The sequence below is a fragment of the Doryrhamphus excisus genome, chromosome 2 (assembly GCF_030265055.1).
Source record: "Doryrhamphus excisus isolate RoL2022-K1 chromosome 2, RoL_Dexc_1.0, whole genome shotgun sequence".
Taxonomy (NCBI): Eukaryota; Metazoa; Chordata; class Actinopteri; order Syngnathiformes; family Syngnathidae; genus Doryrhamphus; species Doryrhamphus excisus.
In genome coordinates, this window is record NC_080467.1 from 5249306 (window position 1) to 5270885 (window position 21580).

The window sequence follows — 21580 nt, forward strand, 5'->3', positions numbered from 1 at the left end:
TCTCTGTGTTGAGTTTGCATGTTCTCCCCGTGCATGCGTGGGTTTTCTCCGGGTACTCCGGTTTCTTCCCACATTCCAAAAACATGCTAGGTTAATTGGCCACTCCAAATTGTCCATAGGTATGAATGTGAGTGTGAATGGTTGTTTGTCTACATGTGCCCTGTTATTGGCTGGCCACCAATCCAGTGTGTACCACGCTTCTTGCCCTGAGTCAGCTGGGATAGGCTCCAATCCTAGGCAAACGTTGGATGCATGGTCGTCTTTTAGCATTAGCATCATCTTCTTGGAAAATAGCCAGGATGCTTTAAAACAACGTAACATTACCAGAATTACACACATACTACTGATTAATAGAATTATTTTGGACCCAAGTTCAGATTTCGGCACAAGCAAGCCTCTGTTACTTGCCAAAAACATGTCTATGTCTGAATCAAGTCCTCTTCTCTGTGCTCCGGAGCCACGAGAGTCACTTCAGCATGATGAGAATGACATACTCCTGATTTAATGGGATTATTTTGGCCTCACATTTGTTGAGGGTTCGGATATCCGCACAAGCGACTGCTCTGTTTTAGCCAGAAACATGCCTACTATCGCTGTATGTTGCTCACACTATTTTTGTTTTGCTTTTTAATAACCAATATATTGGGTGAGTGGTTAGCGCGTAGACCTCACAGCTAGGAGGACCAGGGTTCGATTCCACCCTGGGCCATCTCTGTGTGGAGTTTGCATGTTCTCCCCGTGCATGCGTGGGTTTTCTCCGGGTACTCCGGTTTCCTCCCACATTCCAAAAACATGCTAACATGCTAATTGGCCACTCCAAATTGTCCATAGGTATGAATGTGAGTGTGAATGGTTGTTTGTCTATATGTGCCCTGTGATTGGCCACCAGTCCAGGGTATACACCGCCACTCGCCCGAAGACAGCTGGGATAGGCTCCAGCACCCCCCGCGACCCTCGTGAGGATAGGCGGTAGAAAATGAATGAATGAATGAGTTCTCCTCCTATTTTGTGTGGAAGTGGTAACTTTTTGGCTTCTTATTTTGTCTTTCCCCACCCTCGACCATCTCTGTGTTGAGTTTGCATGTTCTCCCTGTGCATGCGTGGGTTTTCTCCGGGTACTCCGGTTTCCTCCCACATTCCAAAAACATGCTAGGTTAATTGGCCACTCCAAATTGTCCATATGAATGTGAGTGTGAATGGTTGTTTGTCTATATGTGCCCTGTGATTGGCTGGCGACCAGTGTACCCCACCTCTCGCCCGAAGACAGCTGCATGTTGCTCACACTATTTTTGTTTTGCTTTTTAATAACCAATATATTAAGACAGCTGGGAATGAATGAATGAATGAATAAGCAATATATTTTAAAGAAAGACAAACACATCCATAATACTCAACCCAATCCTAATGTTGCTTTGTGTTGGGCGTGTGTCACACAGCAGCTGTTTGCAAATGCGGCTAATAGGCCTAGCATTGCATTATGCATGTAACTTGTTTTGGGAATATTCTCCCACCATAGAGTCCAAGCACATTGTGTTTGTCTTTAATATGACACGTGCTGATTTGTGACCAGCAGAAATGTCCTCTTTTCATTGTTAGTAGCCATGTGCATCGCTCAATGGTGTCCATGTGGCTTGGGGGGAGGGCTCAGCTCCAACCACTGCGAGAGAGGGTCTGTGCGGCTCTGTGTGTGTATGTGTGTGTGTGTGTGTGTATTGACAGAGCCCTTGCCGTCAGCAGAGGCAGATTAGGAATGATTGTTATATAACACCTGCAGGATCACTTAGTGCAGACCTTTGTGCGCCATGGCGTGGAGAACGGGAAGGGACAAAAGAGGCAAACATATTATTAGGAACATCCCGAAATGTGGGTCAGTGTGGCTCGTTTGCAGTGCTACACTTTGTTTATATCCTCACGTGCACACACACACACACACACACACACTTGTAGATCCCGCCCCATTTGGATCTGACTACTTCCTCCATTGCTGCTGGCTGACATTGGCTATATTATTCCGGGCTGCACGGCGGTCGAGTGGTTAGCACGCAGACCTCTCAACTAGGAGACCAGGGTTCAATTCCACCTTCGGCCATCTCTGTCTGGAGTTTGCATGTTCTCCCCGTGCATGCGTGGGTTTTTTCCGGGTACTACGGTTTCCTCCCACATTCCAAAAACATGCTAGGTTAATTAGCCACTCCAAATTGTCCATAGGTATGAATGTGAGTGTGAATGGTTGTTTGTCTATATGTGCCCTGTGATTGGCTGGCCACCAGTCCAGGGTGTACCCCGCCGCCTCTCGCCCGAAGACAGCTGGGATAGGCTCCAGCACCCCCACGACCCTTGTGAGGAAAAAGCGGTAGAAAATGAATGAATGAATGAATATCCTTCAATTTCATTTGTACTGCGTTCTGTGTATGCTAGCATGTGGTGGCACCCATTGAAATAATTGGACTGGATGACTGACAAAAAGGCTCACTCCGTTCATGTTATTTGCTGAAACCAATGCACAGAGTGAACCCTCTTAGCATAGAAGCATAAAACAGACACGGATGCACATGGTATATTGAGAACCATGGAGTTCATTTGCATTTATTGGGTGATGAATCATTATTTTATTATAATCCCAGGCCTAGTGCTCATAAAAGATGTTTTTTTTTTTAATCTGACAATCTCAGAAGACCTTGTGACATGAGCTCTTGTGACACCCCTAGTAATAACTGAAATGAATGAATAACAAGGCATCATACGATTCATGCAGATGCCATTTTTAAACTTTCTTAGCTACTGCATGGGATTGGGGGGGGGGGGGGGGCGGGGTGCTCACTTAAGCATGTGTATATAACCCTCTTCCGGCACAATTATTTTTTTAAACACCGGTAGTCCCATAAAAACCTGTAATGACCGCATTGCATGTTACCGATGCTGTAGAAAACACTAAAATGCTAAAGCTACTAACCTCTTTTGTTGACAAACTTGGACTTTCCAGTCTCTACTTCCGGATCAGATTCAGGATCCAGCACATATATATGTGTACATGAAAAGCCGACATTCTAAAAATATACATCGCCGTTTATTATCAACTCCTATACCGTTTATCATCTCCGATGAAGTTGTGCTGTTTTGACGGGAAGCGCAAATCATATATCATCGCAAATACAGCTGGAATAGGTGCAGATTCTGGAAGATCTAGAAGGTTATTGTATGTAGCTGCTCTATAGGAGTCCACAACTCAATACAAAGGGCTTGAAAAATGATAATAACAGGTCCCTTTTAATGTAAAGAATAGGTGCAGATTCTGGAAGATCGAGAAGGTTATTGTATGTAGCTGCTCTATAGGAGTCCACAACTCAATAAAAAATAAAAAATAAAATGGATTTCATAGGGCTCTAATTAACCAAATTTTAGTTCATAGCAACTCCTAGCAAGAAAATTTGTCTGAGAGACAGCTCAAAAACTTGATTTACATCACTAAACATTCTAAAAATAAACATCACCGGTTATTATCAACTTTTATCATCTCTGAACAAGTTGTGCTGTTTTTGCGGGAATCATATATCATCGCAAATACAGCTGGAATAGGTGCAGATTCTGGAAGATCTAGAATGTTATTGTATGCAGCTGCTCTATAGGAGTCCACAACTCAATACAAAGGGCTGAAATATGATCATAACAGGTCCCTTTTAATGTAAAGAATAGGTGCAGATTCTGGAAGATCTAGAAGGTTATTGTATGTAGCTGCTCTATAGGAGTCCACAACTCAATACAAATGGCTTGAAATATGATCATAACAGGTCCCTGTTAATGTAAAGAATAGGTGCAGATTCTGGAAGATCTAGAATGTTATTGTATGCAGCTGCTCTATAGGAGTCCACAACTCAATACAAAGGGCTGAAATATGAGCATAACAGGTCCCTTTTAATGTAAAGAGTGTTTTACATTGCTTACTTACAACAAACTAAAAAATAAAATGGATTTGGTTGATTTCTAATCAACCAAATTTTAGCTCGTAGCAACTCCTAGCAAGAAAATTTGTCTGAGAGACAGCTCAAAAACTTGTGATTTACAACACTAAACATTCTAAAAATAAACATCACCGGTTATTATCAACTTTTATCATCTCTGAACAAGTTGTGCTGTTTTGGCGGGAATCATATATCATTGCAAATACAGCTGGAATAGGTGCAGATTCTGGAAGATCTAGAAGGTTATTGTATGTAGCTGCTCTATAGGAGTCCACAACTCAATACAAAGGGCTGAAATATGATCATAACAGGTCCCTTTTAATGTAAAGAGCGTTTTACATTGTTTACTTATGACAAAATAAAAAATAAAATGGATTTCATAAGACTCTAATTAACCAAATTTTAGCTCATAGCAACTCCTAGCAAGAAAATTAGTCTGAGAGACAGCTCTTATCTCCAAAAACTTGTGATTTACAACACTCGCAACTCAAGGTACCAACATAATTTGGTAATTTCATTCAACAAGTTGAGTGGGGAAAGCGAGATGTGTAATAATAGAGCAAGATGTCGATATTGCCACTGGCCGGTCTTGCTGATCAAGCTCACACACCCTTCCTCCAAACGTCTCCTCGACAGGATTGTGAAAAAGGGCAGAGGCCAAGCGGAGCGTCTCGTGTAGCGGCATGTCGATAGCTGTTCCTGTTTTCCACGCAGCGAGCGATGACGCCCGCTGTGGTTTGTTTTGGTCACAATAAAGTAGCTCGCTGATTCCACGCCTGGCGAAACCCAAAATATGCCGGGAACAATTTGGCAAACAAAAGCAGTCGGTCTTTTCGAGGCGAGCGTTGGAGGTTTTTTCCTATTTTCAAAAATGTCTGCTTTCACTCAAGCTTGATGGTTCCCTCATGGCCGTCAAGATGAGTTTGGAACTTTGCCCTGAAGGCACCTTTGCTTTCCACATTTCAGCAAAACAGCCCAAACCTGCTAAACCTTTTATTGATGGATGAGCACATAGAATTAATATCGCTAATATTCCCTTCTGGTGCTATTGATACACATGGCCATCATCACCATCATCTGCTTCAAACCAACGGGGAAATGACCTATTTTGAAAACATTCTGTTGCTCACGTCAGCTGGAGTTAGATGTCTGGAAATGAAGCACACATCCCTGCAGACCAATAAGTCACTACATCAAGTGCATGTTGCATTTTTTATAATGATATACATGTCTTTAAATGGGAACATCTGCAAAATACTATATATCACCAGTACAGTAGATTCCCACTTATGTTACAAGCCTACCAGCAAATGGAGAATATTTGTTAGTACAGTAGAACCCTGGTTAGCGTGTTTTTTTGACGATTATGGCAATATTTTACGGTTTCAGCACAGGGAACAACGGCATGTAAGGAGTGAGCCCTTTTGTCAGTCATTTGGTGTTTTGTCTCTCGGTGGGTGGACGCTAGCATACATAAAATGGAGAATAATATATTCATTCATTTTCTACCGCTTATCCTCACAAGGGTCGCGGGGGGTGCTGGAGCCTATCCCAGCCGTCTTCGGGCAAGAGGCGGGGTACACCCTGGACTGGTGGCCAGCCAATCACAGGGCACATATAGACAAACAATCATTCACACTCACATTCATACCTATGGACAATTTGGAGTGGCTAATTAACCTAGCATGTTTTTGGAATGTGGGAGGAAACCGGAGTACCCGGAAAAAACCCACGCATGCACGGGGAGAACATAGAACCCTGGTCTCCTAGCTGTGAGGTCTTCGCGCTAACCACTCGACACCGTGCAGCCTGGAATAATATAACGAATTGCAAATCATATTAGTAGACTGCCACCCTTCCATAAGTGGGTCAAAAATGACCTGGTCAGGTTGTTTTCTTGAAATATCTTTGTAATGAATTTTTTTTGATCATTTCATATTCCAGGTATTCCTCAAAAAACATGTTTTTGAGATCATGCCATTCACATTTTTAACTTGTCTTTTATACATTTTAAGAAATTTTTGTTTTTGTGTTACTACCCCAACCTTCCATAAGTGGGTCAAAAATGACCCGGTCAGGTTGTTTTCTTGAAATATCTTCATAATGAAAATGTTTCATCATTTCATATTCCAGGTATTCCTCAAAAATCATATTTTTAGTATCATGCCGTTCACATTTTTAACTTATCTTTTATACATTTTAAGAAATTTTTGTTTTTGTGTTACTACCCCAACGTTCCATAAGTGGGTCAAAAATGACCCGGTCAGGTTGTTTGATTGATTTCTTTATTCTTGATTTGTTTATTTATTTTTCATCTTATTTTGTGTAGAAAAATAAAAGTAAGATATTTGAGAACAGTGGAATGTTTTATCAGAGCTTTTCTTGTAGAAAATTGGAACCAAAGTGAAGTTTTTTAATTTTTTTTTTTTTGTTTTTAATAAATGCTAAAAATGTTTTTTTTTGGAAAACCTGATGCGGCCTAGTCTCACCCAGACCCGAGCTCCAGTGGCCCCAAGTAAATTGAGTTTGAGACCCCTGCTGTAGCTGCAGGTTGAACTTCAGACCCTCGTGTTTTACCCCTTGCCCCCACCCACACCCCATTGTTTGCAAATGAGACCCTTGGTAATGTAAAGAGTGATTTTTTTTTCCAAGCAGACACTGCTTGTCAGGCCACTTCCCCCTCTACCCTTTAGACACACACACACACACACACACACACACATATAAAACACTGGAGGTCTTGAGAGGGTTGCCATGGTGACCTCATTGTCTGCCGCTGACCTTTGACCCCGCCTACCTACTCTGATGGAGTATTCTCGGGGTCATAATGAGGCTCAGCGGAGATAACCAGAAGACACGCACCGCCATGGTTTAAGACTTTGAACTCACTAACCTGCATCCAGTTAATGAGGTTAAACAATTATCTAGACCAAACAACGCAGCGTTGCACTGCCTGGGATGTTCCTAAAACACCGTAGCAGCAGCTTTAACTCTTTATAGAGTTAAACTTGCCAGAAACATTTCAGTCATTTCAATGAAGAGCTGATTTCCTGAATATTTTGGCTTAAATAACCATTTTAAAATTAATTCATTTTTTTACCGCTTATCCTCACGAGGGTCACGGGAGGTGCTGGAGCCTATCCCAGCTGTCTTTGGGCGAGAGGCAGGGTACACCTTGGACTGGTGGCCAGCCAATCACAGGGCACATATAGACAAACAACCATTCACACTCACATTCATACCTAATATCACAATCATTAGCAAAAAAATTAAAAAAATAGAAGGAAAAAAAACACGGCGGTCGAGTGGTTAGCGCACAGACCTCACAGCTAGTAGACCAGCGTTCAATCCCACCCTCGGTCATCTCTGTGTGGAGTTTGCATGTTCTCCCCGTGCATGCGTGGGTTTTCTCCGGGTACTCCGGTTTCCTCCCACATTCCAAAAACATGCTAGGTTAATTAGCCACTCCAAATTGTCCATAGGTATGAATGTGAGTGTGAATGGTTGTTTGTCTATATGTGCCCTGTGATTGGCTGGCCACCAGTCCAGGGTGTACCCCGCCTCTCGCCTGAAGGCAGCTGGGATAGGCTCCAGCAGGATAAGCGTGAGGATAAGCGGTAGAAAATGAATGAATGAATGAATGAACTTGTTTTTATTGTATAATTTATCTCATGATTATATTTTATAATTATATGTGTAATAAAAATATATTTATATTTAAAAATATATTATTAATAAAATGTAAATCAAAACATAAGTATAATAATTATGTTGAAAAATATTTTTCTATTTGTGGTTTCCTCCCACATTCCAAAAACATGCTAGCTTAATTGCTGACTCCAAATTGTCCATAGGTATGAATGTGAGTGTGAATGGTTGTTTGTCTATATATGTGCCCTGTGATTGGCTGGCCACCAGTCCAGGCCTCTCGCCCGAAGACAGCTGGGATAGGCTCCAGCACCCCATGCGACCCTTGTGACAAAAAGTGGTACAGTCTTTGTCAAGAAAATATCTTTTTGAATAAATGACAAACATCTGTATTATTCCTAAACAGGAAGGCTAACAATAGCGAACAACACTGTCTGTGAGCTCGCACCATGTTCCCTCTTTTTTTATATTTATTCTACCGACCAAATCTCCAAGTCTCATAGGTGCTAACTGTTGAGTGAAGGCCCCACTTCACCTCCAGCTGTAGTCTTTTTTTTCTGTTGTTATGATCCATCCTTACTTAAGTGCTATGAAGGCCACAGACATTGCCTGTCAAAATAAAAGCACAGGTTCCCCCGCGTGTGGGTGTTTTCTCAGTGAGTCGATGGATCTCCTTCATTACGTAACATGTGTGGGACCGGGGGAGGGACGAGTGGTTCATGATTCGTGAGGACGCTGGGGACGCTGGCAACATTTGGGCATACCCATCCTGTACATTTAGTGATGATACTTATTCGCCTCTTTTCAACTAGTCACTAGGGATGCTGATGTTGCCATGAAAATGAGATATAGGATCATATATGCAACATGTGTGAGGACACGCAGCGATGATGGCGTGATGGCGTGATGGCGTGATGTTAAAGCCATTCCAACCAAAGGGCAGATGTGTCCTGTACGTAACCTTCTTTCACTTTGTCTGTTGGGAAAAGCGTAAAATAGTCCTCGGAGAAGCTTTGAAGTCATGCCACTCTCAGCTGAAAAATACGCCCCCACCCACCCCCCCTCCCCCTGCAAAAAATGGCACACAATTGGATCCTTACTTTTCCTCCACCTCATCCGCACGCTGGTGTATGTTGTGTTTGAAGTGCACACGTGCTGACTCAGCATGTTGCACACTTCACACAAACTTAAGGGAGCCTTTTTCCTGTCTCATTGTGAGCAGGCATGAAGGCCCCCGGGCGTGCGGGCAGCTTGCCTGTCGAGTGTGTAACTAACGTGTGTGTTTTATTCTGTTGTGCGTCTCTGGGTCAAAGCATAAACCGATGAACTCACACTCACCTTGAAAGGAGGGAGCAAGATTTCCATTCATCTCCTGTTTGTGTACAGCGAATGGAGTGGTATTACCCACACCAGGTGGCGCTACTGGGCAGGCTGGCACTGGCGCTGGCGGCGGGTTTTAGTGTGTTTGCGATTTGGAAGTGAAGTTCTGGAGTGGAAAGTGCTTTCAGTTGAACAGAAGAAAAAGATACTGAAGATACACCGCTCATATTCAGCAAGGATTTTTTTTATTATAATAATTTTTTTATCATCGCTAGGCCTTCTCTGCTGGCCTAAACACTATAAGAAGTTGTCTTGTATTTCAGATTATTGTATTCATTTATTCCCAACAGTCTATCACGGTATCTTTATATATTTGCTTGCATCGTGGCCACACTTCTTCGAGTACGTGTATGTGTGTGTATGCTCCAAGGTATTCAGAACCAGGACTGCTGGCCCATGTCACTACAACATGATTAACAATGCTGCTGTTTCTTTAACTAGATTTAAAGGAAAACCCATCATTCACAATTCTTTTCTGGGTTTTCTAAAGATAGAAAAACAGCTAAAAAGAGGCAGCTGATAATGCACATAATGGAACGCACCTATTTCACTATTAAAGTCTTCCGGAAAAAAAACTCCAAAAGGGTCAACAACGCTCCATTTCCATAATGTGACCTACATATTCATCGGGCGAGAGGCGGGGTACACCCTGGACTGGTCGCCAGCCAATCACAGGGCACATATAGACAAACAACCATTCACACTCACATTCATACCTATGGACAATTTGGAGTTGCTAATTAACCTAGCATGTTTTTGGAATGTGGGAGGAAACCGGAGTACCCGGAGAAAACCCACGCATGCACGGGGAGAACATGCAAACTCCACACAGAAATGGCCGAGGGTGGAATTGAACCCTGGTCTCCTAGCTGTGAGGTCTGCGCGCTAACCACTCGACCGCCAACAGCCGTGCCACCCGACTTTGTTATTATTATTATTGTTATTAACGGCCAACAAATATGTTACTAATATACACCTAGTCATGCCACACTGGCTAGCTATTAGCTATTAGCTAGTATTAAGAGACCAGGGTTCAATCCCACTCTCGGCCATCTCTGTGTGCAGTTTGAATGTTCTCCCCGTGCATGCGTGGGTTTTCTCCGGTTTCCTCCCACATTGCAAAAACATGCTAGGTTAATTAGCCACTCCAAATTGTCCATCGCTATGAATGTTAGTGTGAATGGTTGTTTGTCTATATGTGCCCTGTGATTGGCTGGCCACCAGTCTCTCGCCGGAAGACAACTGGGATAGGCTCCAGCACCCCCCACCTCAACCTTCGTGAGGATAAGCGGTAGAAAATGAATGAATGAATTCATCTTCATCCCAGTCCTTGCTGTGGTTTGCTAAATGCAGGCTATTGCTAGCTTAAATGGGACCTATTATGATTAGTGTTTCCCGCCAAAACTCTCTGTTTTTAATTTATTCCATCCACAACCCGCCTCCAGGCACGACTACTCTCTGTAATTGGTCACACTCTCTAAGTGCTTCCTAACTTCCTAACCTTTGTGACATCACAAAGGAACAGTTATACCACGCCTTTTGAAACTGAGCGTTTTGAGCCATCCCAAACTTTTTTCAGGTCTCACTTCCAAATGTACAAACGTCCTGATTTGAAACCTTGGCATAGTTTAACACCAGAATACAACATTTGAACTACATTTATAGGTCAGAAAAGTGGAAAAAAGCATCATAGGTCCCCTTTAAAGGTGCTGGGTTTTGATGTTCTATTTCTATTTATTATGAGGAGATGCCCAAACTGATTTTCATTGTTCCTCCAATAGTGACAATAAAGTATTTTTCTTCTTTTGGATTATTTTGACTCTTTGAACATGAGCCATGAAGGCCAGAATGTGTGCTTTTGACCACTGAGAGATGCATTTACATGAGCTTCAGCCTTAATGACATGAAGTATTGGCAGCGTTCTCATTTGGCTGGGCTGAACCCCACTACCCCCCACCCCCGCCCCCACTCCCACCCCCGGGCCAGGTTCCAGTGGTTTGGTGTGCAGATGTGTGGGTACAGTTAAAGACTGTTGCTGTGCTGCCACTTGCATGTACTTTATTTTCAGGTGATTAATGTCCAAGGCTTCTTCTTCTTCTCCCTAACAAGAGCCAGGCTGCGTGTTAAAGAGGAAAACATGTGGCACGTTTAAAAGGCTGAAAGTGAAGGGTGTGGTGCAATATTGGTTATAGCAGTGAGGTATTTTCGGATGGAGAAATGAAGGAGCTCCTTCTTAGTCGGCCTATGAACTTTTCAGCCCACCCTGGTAAAAACACTGGACTGTACCATAAAGTGCATATTGGCAATGTTGGATGTGCTGCTTACATTTATTGTTTAGTATGTCGGTGTGAGGGAACCATAATGGACTTATGATCGGCCATTTTAATGTGCAGTTGTTCTCAAAGTAATGACAACATAGAAGTTTTGACTGCAGTGTGGAGTAGGAATGTTTCTTCCTCCATTCGTTTTATTGTTTGTCTTGGTGTGTAGTTTGTAGTGTTGTCGTTGTCAAACCTGTTGGACGACTTGTGACAGCCTCCTCCAGTTGAGCTGTAACTAACACAAGAAAGCACCGACATGCCTTGTATAGAAATAGATTCAACAGAAATAGATTTCCGCCAATTTTTTTTGTCCCGCACCCAAGATTCTAAGAAGGTTGGATATTTGCAGATAGTGCTTAGCAAAGTTGGCGAGTTGATTTACTTTTCAGGCAGTCAAACGATTAAAATATTTGATTGTGATTAATCACATCGGTTCATAGTTAACTCACAATTAATCGAATTTAATCGCAGACGGAAATACGTTTTATTTTTAATAAGTAGGGGGAATCTCCTTTGCAGATAGTGCTTAGCAAAGTTGGCAAGTTGATTTACTTATAAGGCAGTCAAACGATTGAAATATTTGATTGTGATTAATCACATCTGTTCATAGTTAACTCACAATTAATCACATTTAATCATAGATGGAAATAAGTTTTATTTTTAATAAGTAGGGGGAATCTTGTGGTAAACGATTCGATGTGCAATTACAACGACAATTACATCAAATTTTATGTAAAAGTATATCAATTTCAGAACTTTGGGCCATTTGTGTATCACTAATTTTCTTTATTATTAGCATATTAGCTCTTAAACTCGCCCCCAAACATTCAGCAAATTTTATGTCAAAGGATATAAATTTCAGAACTTTGGGTCATTGGTTTAAAAAATACAGTCAGTAAGCATATTTTTGTATCACTATTTTTCTTTATTGTTAGCATATTAGCTCTTAAACTCGGCTCCAAACATTCAGCAAATACAAAATGTGAGCGAGTGAGACCTCTCACACTGGCACAAACATGTTTTTGTTTATTTTTAATAAGTAGGGGGAATCTTCTTGTGGTAAACAATTCGGCAAGTTGATTTACTTATAAGGCAGTCAAACGATTGAAATATTTGATTGTGATTAATCACATCTGTTCATAGTTAACTCACAATTAATCGCATTTAATCGCAGATGGAAATAAGTTTTATTTTTAATAAGTAGGGGGAATCTTGTGGTAAACGATTCGATGTGCAATTATAACGATAATTACATCAAATTTTATGTAAAAGGATATCAATTTCACAACTTTGGGTCATTAGTTTAAAAAATTTAGTCTGTAAGCATATTTTTGTATGACTATTTTTCTTTATTATTAGCATGTTAGCTCTTAAACTCGCCCCCAATCATTCAGCAAATACAAAATGTGAGCGAATGAGACCTCTCACACTGACACAAACATGTTTTTGTTTATTTGTGTCAGCTCAAAATAAGATTTGTTTATTTATGATACTGGTTATAAAGTCTTAATGTTTGTGAGTAAAAATTTAGGAAAATTCAATTATTATTAAATAATTGCCTCAATGCACCATTCCTTCATGAAATGAAAATTAGAATAGGGCAACAGTCATAAAACATTTAATCCAAATTGCAAACTCAAAAACATTAAAATACATAGAAATTAATAATTATACTACAGTAAATATTATTTTATTACAATACAATACAATACAAAGTTTTTGAATGTATAATGTTTAAGCCCCTCCACTTTAACCATGGCTGCATGGTGGATGAGTGGTTAGCATCTAGGCCACACAGTCAGGAGATTGGAAAGACCTGGGTTGGAATCTCCGCTTGGACATCTCCGTGTGGAGTTTGCATGTTCTCCCCGTGCGTGTGTGGGTTTTCCCGGTGTACTTTGGTTTCTTCCCGCATTCCATCAACATGCACGTTAGGTTAGGTTAGTGGAAACACAAAGCAATGATTTCCTCAATGTGTGTTGCACATTGTTTTCCTCTCAGCTGAGGTGGCCTCAAACACGTCCACACGCTCCCAACTCCTCTCACGTTGTCCTGGTGTGACCCTGACGTCTCTCCACCGTGTGGCTGCTTTGAAACTTTTTATCTTTCTGTTTGGTTCCTCAAACTCTTCTTCAAGCAGGTTGTGTTTTTCCATGAGTGATGTCACAAAGATCTTGCATGCTGAGACGGACGGGACACCCGATCATACTTTATTGCTGTGTCATAGATCACATGTCTGAAGTCAGGGGAAGTGCTTTCCCAAAAGAGGCCAGTGTCATGTGAGAGCATTTGAACTCCACCACACACTCTCTCATGTTGTGTAGTTGTTGTAGTAAAAGCCCACATATATGTATATACCGTACAGTATAATAGTACAGTAGGGCATGATACACCAGACTGGGTCATTTACTTTTAACAAGTACAATGGAAAAGAAAATAAATATTTGTAACAATATATGGCAGTCCGTTAATATAATATCTACTATGTTATGCCTCTTCTCACGCTGTGTGTATGCTCGCGGCCTCGCCTCCACCCACCGAGACAAAGAGACTGTATGACAGGTGTCACGATGTCTCACTCCGTTCATGCCGTTATTCTGTGGAACCAAGGCAGCTTATCCCATAGGAAATAATATAAATCCAATTAATATGTTACAGAAACCAGCTGCACGGCGGTCGAGTGGTTAGTGTGCAGACCAGGGTTCAATTCCACTTTGTGGAGTTTGCATGTTTTCCCCGTGCATGCGTGGGTTTTCTCCGGGTACTCCGGTTTCCTCCCACATTCCAAAAACATGCTAGCTTAATTGGCCACTCCAAATTGTCCATAGGTATGAATGTGAGTGTGAATGGTTGTTTGTCTATATGTGCCCTGTGATTGGCTGGCCACCAGTCCAGGGTGTACCCCGTCTCTCGCCCGAAGACGGCTGGGATAGGCTCCAGCACCCCCGCGACCCTTGTGAGGATAAGCAGTAGAAACGAATGATAATCAATTGATTGGAGCAAACAAATCAAAGAATAAAATAAAATAAAAGCTGCACGGCGGTCGAGTGGTTAGCACACAGACCTCATAGCTAGGAGACCCGAGTTCAGTTCCACCCTTGGCCATCTCTGTGTGGAGTTTGCATGTTCTCCCTGTGCATGCGTGGGTTTTCTCCGGGTACTCCGGTTTCCTCCCACATTCCAAAAACATGCTAGGTTAATTAGCCACTCCAAATTGTCCATAGGTATGAATGTGAGTGTGAATGGTTGTTTGTCTATATGTGCCCTGTGATTGGCTGTACCCCCCCTCTCGCCTAAAGACGGCAGGGATAGGCTCCAGCACCCCCCGCGACCCTCGTGAGGATAAGCGGTAGAAAATTCCAGAAACCCAAACACATTAAGCCAAAATACATTTTATAGAGAATAATTACACTTTTAAATCCTTTGAATTGGCATATGTACGGAACTTATTGTTGATCCGTACTTCCCCTACATCCTGAAAAGGTTGTATTTAATAGTGTTTATTGCATTTGTTACCAAATTGTTGCCATGGCGGGTAATTCAGGAGTCACACTCAATAAGAAAAGTGGACAATACAGCCACCGCACAAACAGTTGGTTATGTTTCAATACTGTACAAAAATCCAGGCAAAAGTGTAGAAATTTGAGGATTGACTGTACTTGTTAAAGTGTTATGTTTTCCTTTCCACTTTCTCATGCACTCCAAATCATTACTAAAGTTAGCAAATTAATTTGTAATGAGTTTTTACATTTTGTTACTGCCCTGTCCTCTTTGCGGTTTAGGTAAATAAATAAATAGTTAGTGTATTCTGCTGGCATATAAACAGGACTTGAGAGCATTCCGAGATTCCTCATTCCATAAAAATGATTCATTAAATAAAGCCGGATCATCAGTACAAATGTTCCAGCTGCTCCCTGTGCTCACCGCGTGGTGCCTAAGGGGTTAATCACCATTGAGTCACAGAGTTGTTTTCCCTTCCAGCCAGATCCAGCATGTGTGCAGTCTCCAGTCCGCATCTTGCCTCCGATCCCTGCGTGTGGTGCTGGAGTAAAAAAGCCCACATAGGGGATCCTTTGTTTGGGAGAGTCTAGGCATGGAAGATAATTTACAAGCCGTAAGGTCCTCACGCCATTGGCTGACGAGCCCCTTGTCTGCCCTTGCCAAAGGCATCTCATATGTTTATGTATATGTGTGTGTGTGTACATTGTGTGTATATGTGTGTGCGTGCCCTTTAGCTGTAGCAATGTTTGCTACGGTCGACCACAAGCACCCTAGTCATTCATGACACCCGTGAGCTCGCCTTGTGCTCAGCTACTGTAGCCTTTCTTTTGAGGCAGAAAAGCAAGATGGCCACCAATACCTTTCTTTTTTTTTTTTTTTTTGGGAGGGGTGGAGGGGCTTCCTCCCCGGGACAGACAAGAAAAAAAAAAAGCGGCTTGAGTGTGTCACAGACTAGCTGTAGTCTTGCATTGGAGTGGAGCTTATCCCTCCACCACCTTTGGATTTGGTTTTATATTTGGGATTCTTCTGATTTTGGACCTTCTGTGTTTTGCCTTGTCTTCTCCAGGTGGGTTTAAAGGGCGTCAAGACAAATTCGGCAACAAGGTGTGCTTTGTCGGCACATCTTTCGATAGTATTTTGAGCCCCCCTCTTGTCGCCCCTTGCGGTGTTTTCAAGAGCAGTACTTGTACACCTGCTGTTTAAGCAACGACGCAGCGTGCTTTGTAACGCTAACAGCGCCCAATGCTAACTTTGCAACGCTCATATTTCTCCACATGTTGCGTGTTTTTCTGCTGTGCAAGGCAGGAAACGCGCTCGAGTGAATGAAGGAAATTCTCACGTGCGCAGCAGCGAAGCACTCACACACACACACACACACACACAAAACCGCTACTACTTTCACTCCGAGCCAGGAGGAAGAGGGCATGGTGTCTGTCTGCAAGGTTTTACAAGCTGTGGTGCGCCGTTCATGTGCAACTTAAGATGTGTTTGTGAATCTGTGCCGGGGGAAACTCCGCGACTCCCCGGAGAGGTTTGTTTGAGGGTACGAGCATCTGTTGCCAAGGGTTTTGGTCTCCAAGCGCTTGTTTGGGCGTCTGAGCTGCTCCAGTGAGTCTTTTGTCAGTCCTTAGAAGCACAATAGTAGTAGTAGTAGTAGTAGTAGTAGTAGTAGTAGTACATGTATGCATGTGAGGCCTGAAAAGGAGTGGATGTTTGAATTTAAAACAGTACACGCGTCACGAGCGTTGCGAGGGGCTGTAGTCGACCTCAGGCAGACACAAAGACTCACAAAGCCTGATCTCTCCAGAGACCAATGTAATTAGCATAAATATGCAGATTTTTTTAAAAAACACATATTTTCTATACACTTTCGCCTCTGATCCGCACTCATGTAGGTTTTTTAGGGACTCTTTTAGGGATTTCTCTGAATTGCGGAATTGGCCATTCTTTCATTCCTTCATTTTTCTTCACGAGGGTGGCGGGGGTGCTGGAGCCTATCCCAGCTGTCTTCGGGCAAGAGGCGGGGTACACCCTGGACTGGTGGCCAGCCAATCACAGGGCACATATAGACAAACAACCATTCACACTCACATTCATACCTATGGACAATTTGGAGTCGCCAGGAATTGGCCATAAAAGCATAATTTACAGTGAAACGCGGAATCTGTCGGAAATTGACATGATGTGAGTGAAGTGCTGTTAAAATGAGGAGAAGGAAGGTTTTCCTGTGGGGAAGTATTTCCCTAGCGGAACACTCAATAAATACTAACCACCCCACCCGAGTGTGATTGGAAGCTAGCTGGGTTAGCTTAGTTTAGCAGAGCATGCTTGTGGCGCTGTGACCAGTCCAGGATGTACCCTGCGTCTCGCCCGAAGACAGCTGGGATAGGCTCCAGCAACCCCCGCGACCCTCGTGAGGATAAGCGGTAGAAAATGAATGAGTTCTCCTCCTATTTTGTGTGGAAGTGGTAATTGAAGAAAATTAATGAATTACTATTTTCTACACGCTTTCGCCTCTGATCCACACTCTGGATTTCTCGGAATCGCGGAATTGGCCATAAAAGCATAATTTACTGTGAAACACGGAATCTGTCGGAAATTGACATGATGTGAGTGAAGTGCTGTTAACACGAGGAGAAGGAAGGTTTCCTGTGGGGAAGTATTTCCCTAGCGGAACACTCAATGGAAGCTAGCTGGGTTAGCTTAGTTTAGCAGAGCATGCTCGTGGCGCTGTGACCAGTCCAGGGTGCTTCTCGCCCGGAGTCAGCTGGGATAGGCTCCAGCCTCCCCCTGCGACCCTATTGAGGAAAAGCGGTCGAAAATGAATGAATGAATGAATGAATATTTTCTATACGCTTTCGCCTCTGATCCGCACTCATGTAGGTTTTTCAGGGACTCTGGATTTAATAGTTAATAGTTATCCTCCCTATCCGTGTGGAAGTGGTTAGTTTTTGGCTTTTTAAGTTTAAAGGCAATAACTTGAAGGCTACCGTTTAGGTCGCTAGCGCTCTAGTTTGCGAGTTAGCATGTGTCTCAAGACCCTGCAGTTGCGCAATATGTTGTAAATAAAAAGAGTATAAATGTGAATATAGTCGTGTTTTGTCATGTCTACAGGGCTCTAATAATGCTTTGTTCATTTTAATCTGAAAAAAATAATTTGTCTACCCACCAACTATATGTGGTTTCTTAAGTTTTAATTATTTGCCGTTTTATTATTATTATTATATTTATTTATTACTGATTGATTGATTTTCTTTATTCTTATTATCTTATTTTTGTAGAAAAATAAAAATGAAGATATTTGAGAACAGTGGAATGTTTTATCAGAGCTTTTCTTGTAGAAAATCGGAACCAAAGCAAAGTTTTTTCATTTTTCGGTTTTTAATAAATGCATTTTTTTTGTTTTTTTGGAAAACCTGATGCGGCCCAGCCTCGCCCAGACCCTAGCTCCAGTGGCCCCCAGGTAAATTGAGTTTGAGACCCCTGGTGTAGAGTGTAGTGTTTCTCAGGGAATTCAGCATGGCGTGTGATGGATTATAGAAGGATCACATCAGCGGAAACATTGGGTGATAAAGCGGCCCCAGCAATATTCATCATTTTGTCCGGTATTACCAATTCCAGCCGCACTGTTTTCCTACGGATTATTGCAATGGATTTAGCCTCATTTGTCAAACAGCTCAAGTGTGTACCGTAGCTGTAGGTGGCCTTCATGCGCAGTACAAACTGCTTGCCAAAGAAAACAAAGAGACGTTTACCGTCATCTACTGTGTGGAACTACAATTTCCACAATGATAACAAAATGTAATGGTTTGCAGATCCGGATTCGCTACTAAAATGTAATGGCTTCTTCCTTCTGGGTCCATGCAAGGTAAAGAAGAAAGGAAAACATTTACTGAAACACCTCAAGGCAAGACAACCGCTAACAACGTTATTATTGGAACCTACTACTACTCTGTTCAACGTCTTATTTTCATGCTACAACGAGCGGGTACAGTCGTCTTTACACACACAACAGACGCTACCGTCCGACTTGGCTACAAATTTCTTCTTGAATTCAATGCTGTTTCTCAAATAAATACACACATTAATACTCAGTAAGGTCATCCAATCCTACCTTTATGTATTCCAACTTAGTATCAACATTTGGGAACAAATATCAGGTGACAGAAAAAGAGGAAGAATACATTATAATAGTGTATCTTTGGAGTGTGGGAGAACGCTAAATGGTGCTTTCAAGGACCGGCCAAAAAATGGGACATATTGCCACTCGCAACAAACAACTTTAAAAATGCATTTTTGTCATTTTGTGCAAATTGTGGAATTTTGAAATTTTTGGCGGGCTGCACGGTGATCAAGTGGTTAGCGCGCAGACCTCACAACTAGGAGACCTGAGTTCAATCTCGTTCAATCTCACCCTCGTCCATCTTTGTGTGGAGTCTGCATGTTCTCCCTGTGCATGCGTGGGTTTTCTCCGGGTACTCCGGTTTCCTCCCACATTCCAAAAACATGCTAGGTTAATTAGCCACTCCAAATTGTCCATAGGTATGAATGTGAGTGTGAATGGTTGTTTGTCTATATGTGCCCTGTGATTGGCTGGCCACCAGTCCAGCCTGCCTCTCGCCCGAAGACAACTGGAATAGGCTCCAGCAAAGCCTCCCCCCCGACCCTTGTGAGGATAAGCGGTAGAAAATGAATGAATGAATATTGGTTTTGGTATAACATAATGGACCATATCGCTAACCATTTACATATAATGTTATATGCCTCACCCATATCACATCGTACTTCGGTACGTGACAAAAAAATAAAAAAAATATAAACAAAAAAACACTTAAACTATATTAGGAAAGCAGGAAGTGATCAAATGTAATCCTTATCCTCACTATGATTAAGGGTATGCCTATCCCAGCTGTCTTTGGGCGAGAGACGGGGTACAGCCTGGACTGGTGGCCAGCCAATCACAGGGCACATATAGACAAACAACCATTCACACTCACATTCATACCTATGGACAATTTGGAGTCGCTAATTAACCTAGCATGTTTTTGGAATGTGGGAGGAAACCGGAGTACCCGGAGAAAACCCACGCATGCACGGGGAGAACATGCAAACTCCACACAGAGATGACCAAGGGTGGAATTGAACCCTGGTCTCTTAAAAGGAGGAACGAAGGACACAGATACGGAGTTGGTCATCATTCTGTGTGTGCTCTATGAACAAATAAACCACACATAACAAAGATAATTAAAGGATTCACTGGCCAGAATCTATCCATAGTGTCCAAACTTTAGACTCACCATCCAGTTTGCAGAAAAACGAGCAAAATACGGGACATATTGTATTTGTGGCAATAAAATGGAGTCCTAGGAAAACCGGGGCATACAAAAAGCGAGGTTCCTGTATAAGTTACTTTTTCTACAATCACAGGTTTGCTCGTGTCACCGGAGGTCACGGCGGTGGACACACAATATCGTACAATAATCCAAACTTGAAATAAACTCTCTCAGCTTGGGTCCTCTCCCACGTCCTGCTTTTCATGCCTTTTTCCTCAAGAGACAGGAAAAAAAATGACAAAAGTTTGCGCTTTTTCTCAGCCACAATCACATGGGAAGTCATTCTTTTCCCTTCAACGACCTCTTCCTCTCTTTAAACGCAAGACCTATTGTTGTCCAGGATGTCTCTCAGCCTTCTTTCTTTGCAAGCCAAGCCAAGATAGGGAAGTAGTGTGCAGTGAGGCACAAGAACGAGTTTTTTCTTCACTGTTCAGTTGGTTCTTTGGTGTCTGGTGAAGCTGATGCTTGTTCTTGATGAGTCTGGTCAACACTGATTAGAGCTTGATGGGCGTTTCTGCCATTTAAACAGTTACTAGCTCGTGCTGACTCGGAGTGGACACTAGCATAGCTTTTACCATGCTAACTTAGCTAAGAGTCACATTATAACATCATGCTAGGTTAGCTTCTTCGCTGCAGATGATCGACATGATCAAACTCACAGAGCCCACGTCTGTAGCTGACTGACAGTGATGGAGCTTCTTTTTAAGATGTGTAGCAAAGCCTACTTTTTTTAAATAATAGAGTCTTGAACCAGTCATGATGTGCTATATATATCACTATATTGACACTTACTATGGTACCCATTATGTCATTGGATGGTCGTATCACCTCGTACTTCGGTACGTGACAAAAATTTTAAAAAATTAAAAAAAACTAAAAACAAATTAATAAAAAATTATCAAAAAAATATATATATTAAATTTAAATTAAATTATTGAATTAAATTTAAACGAAATTATATTAGGAAAGCAGGAAGTGAACAAATGTAACAGTTACTGATTGTAATAGTACCAGGATTTTAATAAGCTTTGCTTCTTCCTACTCCTTTTGGACATGTGGAACTGTGAACTGATTATGTGATGCATTCAATAGTAATCTGATGCATGTTCAAATGAAATAAAACCATTACCATCCTTCATACATACACAGGGTGGCGTCCTCCAGAGGTGTGGACTCGAGTCAGGTGACTCAAGTAAAATGTTTTATGACTTTGGGCTCGACAATATTACCAAAGACTCCCAACTGGACTTGGACGCTGGCATCAGTGACTCGGGACCTGACTCGGACTTTCGGTTTTCAGTGACTGTTTTGAGAAAAATGTTTCCCCATTCATTCATTCATGGAGCCTATCCCAGCTGTCTTTGGGCGAGAGGCGGGGTACACCCTGGACTGGTGGCCAGCCAGTCACAGGGCACATATAGACAAACAACCATTCACA

The 21580-nt window shown here is 42.2% G+C and overlaps 1 protein-coding gene across 1 annotated transcript in view; it reads left to right on the forward strand.

Moving 5' to 3' along the window:
* The window catches only part of tet1 (tet methylcytosine dioxygenase 1), a 40371-nt gene that overhangs the window by 3493 nt on the left and 15298 nt on the right, over nucleotides 1–21580 (forward strand). The window lies entirely within an intron of this gene.